The sequence below is a fragment of the Hydra vulgaris genome, chromosome 02 (assembly GCF_038396675.1).
Source record: "Hydra vulgaris chromosome 02, alternate assembly HydraT2T_AEP".
In the NCBI taxonomy this organism is placed as follows: Eukaryota; Metazoa; Cnidaria; class Hydrozoa; order Anthoathecata; family Hydridae; genus Hydra; species Hydra vulgaris.
In genome coordinates this window covers 17,728,361-17,735,000 of record NC_088921.1, presented here as the reverse complement: position 1 = coordinate 17,735,000, position 6,640 = coordinate 17,728,361, and the positions used below count along the sequence as shown (strand labels likewise).

General features: G+C 27.3%; 1 long non-coding RNA gene across 1 annotated transcript in view; it reads left to right on the top strand.

The window, feature by feature from the left end:
• The window catches only part of LOC136076424 (uncharacterized), a 1,755-nt gene extending 1,478 nt beyond the window's left edge, over positions 1 to 277 (top strand). Inside the window, exon 4 of the long non-coding RNA XR_010636258.1 lies at positions 1 to 277. This exon is cut by the window's left edge and continues 329 nt beyond it. This is a non-coding gene — a long non-coding RNA (uncharacterized LOC136076424).
• Positions 278 to 6,640: the final 6,363 nt, after the last annotated feature.

Below are 6,640 nucleotides of genomic sequence, written 5' to 3'. Positions count from 1 at the left end.
GCGTAAAGTGATTGTATCACACCATTACATAAAAAGAAATTTATGCTACTGCATTAGTTTTTAGATAAAGAGTTGAATGAAATTAAATTTGAACAGATTACCTCAATTGAGGAATTAGTAAAGTTCGAGACCCGACTTTTAAGAAAAATTAAAAAGAACATTTGATGCTACTGGAATTGTTTGTAAAAATGCGAAAGCGTATTGTTATACGATTTTAGATTTTATAATGACGGAAGAGGCGATCAATCGAAATTAAATATTATGTATGGTAACCATGTGCCAAACGTCTTTTATTAGCTTGTTTTTAATGATTTGGTTTTTTATTTCTTTGTTTATTTTTCGTTGTAGTATTATTGTAAAATAATTTACCTTAAAAAACAAAAATAAAACAACAAAATTGTCGTAAATATAATGTAGTATATATAAAAAAAGGTTTACATGTTTAAAGCTATAAACGTGTCTAACAAAACCGACGTATTTTTGGTTTATCATTAAACCGTGCTGAACAGCTGTTAGTTCAGGCATAAGTTTGGAAAACTTATGCCTGAACTAACTTAAGGCATTAAATAAAGTTTCCGTTTGGAAACTTTATTTAATGCCATAAGTCCGTTTTAAACTATAGAAAACACGAATTTAAAACCTCATAAAACACGAGTTTAAAACCTCAAAAACACGTATTTAAAACATAAAAAAACTCGTGTTTGAAACCTTAGAAAACACGTGTAAAACTCCAGTTAAACTTCCCGTGAAATCCACGTGTTTTTGGTTTACGCCTGGATCGTAACAAACACGTGTTTATACGGGTATTAATTCCGAGATTAAAACCAGATGTGCCGTCTGGGATTCTACATAACATCTCTTTAGAACAATTCAAAATAGTATGTAAACGTTTTTTATTAAGAAAAAAACTAGAATTTAAAATATTTCTTTTAAACTAGATCATGAAATAAAAATCTGAAAAGGTCTTCACCTATTTTTATTTTGAAAAAGTCATCACCTATCTTTGATTTCCTGACTTTTATTTCCTATTAAAATATGCTATTATTGCAAACTTATGCTGTTTTAATATCTTATTATATAATGTGTAATATCTTTGTGGAAATATTTTTTTTTATTATTTTACCTATTTTTATGTTTTAAGTTTTTAAACTGTACTGACGGCTTCAATGTAAACGGGGCTTGGCGATAAGACAGGATATGTCTTCGTCTTGCTCCTGCCATTTATTATATATGTAAATTATTTTTCGCATTGTAAATTGTTTTATACGGCAAAATATATATATACATATGAAAAAAAAAAAAAAAAAAGTTAAATCATGTTGAAAAGTTATCTAAAAATGGATGTTAAGCGAGCGAGAGTATCGTATGCCAAAAAAATTAAAAAAAAAAAAGTCCGCTCTGCGTTTTTTCATCAATTAAGGTTCACTTAAAAAAAATGATAACGTTAAATCAATGGTTCCTAACCTTTTCTAACCCGTTTCCCAAAATATAAATCATGATATCTCCATGGACCCCTTTGCTTTTAAAGATTATTACAAGGTGAACATTTTAGTAATGTAATTTTTATTCATCAGGACAATATTTTATTCAAGGTATTTTTTAATAGAATAGACTATCTATGACCCAAAAATATTTTATCTTAGTTAATATATGATACAAAAACAGGTCAATGTTAATTCTGGCACTGCTTACAAGCAATTAATATCTGATAATTCGGTTTAGTTTTTGATAGAGCACATCTAATATCTGCATTGATTTCAAGTCTATTTGCTTTTTTAGTTTTCATAGATAACATGGCTGAAAACCCTGCTTCGCATAAATATGATGTTGAAAAAGGAATAAGGGCTTCAAGTGCAAATGTTGAACACAATGGATATGAATTCCTCATTTTTAACCAGAAGTTATTTAATGGTTTATTTTGAAGTGATCCTAAGCAGTGGTATCATTCCTTAACTCTACAAAATCTTTTTGTGCTTCCTCATTCACATTTTTTACATCACAAAAAAATGCTGATGTGAAAAATTACTTCACTGCTCAAAAGGTTCACATCTGGAAAATAGTTACCAAGTTCATTAATCAAATTATCTAGGTAACAAAGTATTTCTTTCTTTATAACTTTGGGAAGCATATTATTTTCAATGACGCTTTAAATTTTGAAACATTATCAAATTTCCATTATTAATTCTAGTCTCATACAGTTTGAGCCTTTCAATAAAGCCTTCAGTTTATGTGTGTAATGACATTAGCATTTTTGCCTTGAAGTTGCAATTCAACTTGTTAAAATCACCCACAATGTCCACAAGATAAGCAGTTGTTATTTAAAAATTGCAAAATTCAAAATATTCTACCAGTATACTTTTCATTTGACATAAAAATTTTTTAACTTTGTTTCTAAGCTTGAAAATTCTTTCCAAAAAATTTCCAACAGAAAGCCATCGCACTGACGTATAAAACAATAACTTGTGTTCAGCAGGTCAGAACAAAAATTTATAAAAAGTTGAGTGTTAAGAGCAGAAGATTTTATATGATTCACTAATTTGACTAATTGATTAAATACAGTTTTCAAACTACTTGGTAATGTTTTGGTTGCTAAAGCCTGTCTCTAAATAAAACAGTGTACACCAACTACATGGTCTGCAATCCAGACTTACAACCCATCATAGCAGGAGCTCTATCAATTGTAATTCCTAACAAATATTTCCATTATAATTGATTGTCATTGGAAAGCTGTTTCATATTTTCCATAATATCAGCTGCTTTTGTTGTTGTTTCAAGGAAAAAAGAGAACAAAAATTCTTCTTTGAACTTATTAGTGTGAATATACCTACAAAATACAATTAAATGTGCCGTTGAACTTACATCTGTGGACTCATCCAACTGATTAGAAAAATATGGCAATTCTTTAATTTCATTAATAAAATTTTCTTTAATATTTGATGAAATGTCAGTTACCCTTCGTTTGACTGTAGTATTTGATAAAGATATATTCTCTACCTTCTTTACAGCTTCTTCTCCAAATAATAACCTAACAATTTCTTTTGTACATGGAAGTAGTAACTTCTTCAGCCAATGTGTGAGCTTTTTTCTTCTGTACTATTATATATCTATTTATTTATTGTAAAATATTTATACAGGTAATGCCAAATCAGCACAATAAATTAGGCTGTTATCCTATTGGGCCCTGATACATTAAAATATAAATAAACTTAACAGTTACTTAAGAATATAAAATAATATTAAAACATTAGTAGATTTATCACAGAACAAAATAAAATTTGAAAATTAGAAATATCCATTAGTTTATTTTTAAATTCTTTTAGGTTCTTAGTCTGGCGAACAGCGAATGGGAGACTATTATACAAAATTACTTCTTGGTAAAAAAACCTTTTTTGTGGATTCAAGCTTTAAATTAGGTCTGGTCAGTGATGTTTCATTGTTTCTTGTGTTTGTTGAATGACATATTGCCTTAAAACTGTTAGAAAATACACATGAACAAATTTCTCTAAGATCTTAAAAACGCAAGTTACAGCTTTTTTTTTATTGGCTTCTTTAAAATGCGGCAAATTTATATTAACGTTTGAAATTTAATTTGCATTTAATATTATTTGGTTTATTCTATATGAAACCTTATAAGATGCTTATGCTATATTCTGTTGAGTTTGGTGAATAATCCCAGTTTTATCTAACTTACATCTCTTCAGTGATTCAAACTTTCTTTTGAAAAAATTAGAATCTTTTGTTCGAAGATCAGGATGGCACGTATTGAAGTGAATAGCAACCTTTGAGGGTTTCATTGAGTCATTTCCTAGTACTTTATAACAAATAACACGCTGTGGATAGCAAATGGTTTTGTTTAGTATGTAGGTAAAACCATATTTCATAGTTTCATCTGAATATGACCTTTTTTTATTTTAAGACATCTAAGAATTTAAAAAATAATATAAAATAATGTAATATATTAACTCGAGATTTGTATATTTCATTTGAGAGTAGTTTATTCTCGACTCTTCAAAGAAAATAATACAGATTACTTTCTTTCAATGTCGAATTGGCTTACACAAATTTTGTGCAACATATTTTGTCTAGTATGAATTACATTTTGAATTTCAGATTTATTTGGTTCTATAAAACAGAGAAAAATATCAAAATTAAAAAAATTTTAAATTATAAATAAACGTAAATTCAAAATTAAACAAAATTTTGAATTTACGTTTATTTTGTGGCCCGTTTAAAAGTTCACATGGACCCCCAGGGGTCCATGGATCACCAGTTGGGAACCACTGCGTTAGATCAACTTAAAGTGGACTCAGTGGGGTGCGACTAGGCAAAATTTGCATTAAATTCTTGTAATTGCTAACGCAAAAGCTTCTGGGACGTGTAATACAACCAGATTGTGAACATAAACAACAAAATATTATTAAAAAGTTACAATTTTTACTTTGTTATAGCATTTTAATTTATTATTCTTTTCATTTACTTTTAATTGTTTAAATATAGTATAGAATACTGATCAATGTCTACCGGATTTTGCGCAGCTCCTAATTTTCAGCATAAACGATGTTATATATATACATATATATATATATATATATATATATATATATATATATATATATATATATATATATATACATATATATATATATATATATATATATATATATATATATATATATATATATATATATATATATATATATATATATATGGCCTTGTTCTTTAAGATCATTGTGCACTCTATTTGTAGAAACCACTAACATAATATATATATATATATATTTGTATAAATATATATATATATATATATATATATATATATATATATATATATTTGTAGAAACCACTAACATAATATATATATTTGTATAAATATATATATATATATATATATATATATATATATATATATATTTGTAGAAACCACTAACATAATATATATATATATATATATATATATATATATATATATATATATATATATATATATATATATATATATATATATATATTATGTTAGTGGTTTCTACAAATTGAGTGCACAATGTTCTTAAAGAACAAGGCCATTTTCCTGATGAGCCTACTGATAGAGAAGCAACTTGTTGAAGAAATGTAGATATATATATATATGTATATTAGGGTGTTTCATTTCCGACAAATTTTCGAAAATGATTACGTTACATGCATAACGGGGTAAATAATGTGCCAAAAAAAAGTCTGAAAAATTTTCAAAATTTTAAAATGTCATCTAGAGGTCGCCATCTTGAAAAAACAGCGTATTTTACACTTTTTTCAACTGTAAACTTGAAAAACTTAAAAAATAATTAAATTTATGTTACGTTACTGGGTGTATATATTAAAGGTTATTATATGAACATTTGGTGAAATTTTCAGAAAAATTGGTAAATGTCTAGAGGTCGCCGAATTATCATATTGTTGTTTATTTCTCTCCTCCGGCGTTTGCCTTGTAGAGATATTAATAATGAATACAATGGCATTAATTATAAGACGGTCCACTGTTCCACTACTACGTCACATATAAAACTCACAAGAGTTAAATACTTAATATAAAAAAATGAAGACCTCACCTACACAAAAAAAAAAGAAACGAAAATAAAATAAAATCAAAAAACAAAACAAAAAAAAACAACAAAAAAACAAGAAAAACATGAAAAGCAAGATTCGAAAACAATCGAAAAAGTTCCAAAAATTATCTGGGCATTTTAGTTTAGAAAAAGATTGTTGTTTATATCTATTTTAAATTTGTTATCTTCGCTCCAGATTTTTTCACATTGTAAAAGAAAAAACTCTTTACTGTTTGATATTTTTGAAATTTCGAATTCTTCATACAAAATCTTTTTGATTTTGTTTTGGAATTCCTCTAACAAACTCACTTTAGCAAACATCGACTTTTCACGGAACGACCTCATTCTATTACAATATAATTTATATAAAAGTTCGTTAAGAAGTAAATTTCCAATATAAAAACTATTTACAGGTGTTAAAGGAAAAAGTAAAGTTTTGAGTGTATTTTTAAGAGGTGGATGATGTGGATAGATTTTATGAATAAGAGCGAGTGTGTATTTTATGAGTGGTTGTGCTTTTTCACATCTAAACATCATATGGGGAAGGTTTTCTGTTTTGTTCATACATTGAGGGCAGAGATCGTCTGTTACAAAACCTCTTTTTTTAAAATCGAGTTGGTTGGAATTGCAAAGTGTATTAGTTTGTATTTAATTTCGTCTGCTTTATTGTTGATGTTACTTTTGTGGATGTAGTTAAATAATTGGGACCAGTCTTTTGTTGTTATGTTTCTCATGCTATATTTATAGTAGTCTGCCCATCTGTAAAACTTTCCTGTTAGGTTTATTTCTGCATCATTTTTGGAGATAGTGTATACATTTTTTGGTTTGAGGTTAAATTTGAGAGAGGGTGAGTTTTTTAGATAAATAGATGTTAGTGCTTTGTTGTGGTCGTAATTTTGGCTTTGAGAATTTATGAGGTGTTTCCATTTCGGTGGTAGTGAATTTATTATTTTTGTTAGAAGGTGTTGCTTTATACCGAGGAGTTGACTCTCTAGAAAGCCGTTAGCAAATACTTTTGAAATGTCGCCTATCTTGATTATGCTGTTGTTTGTGGATTC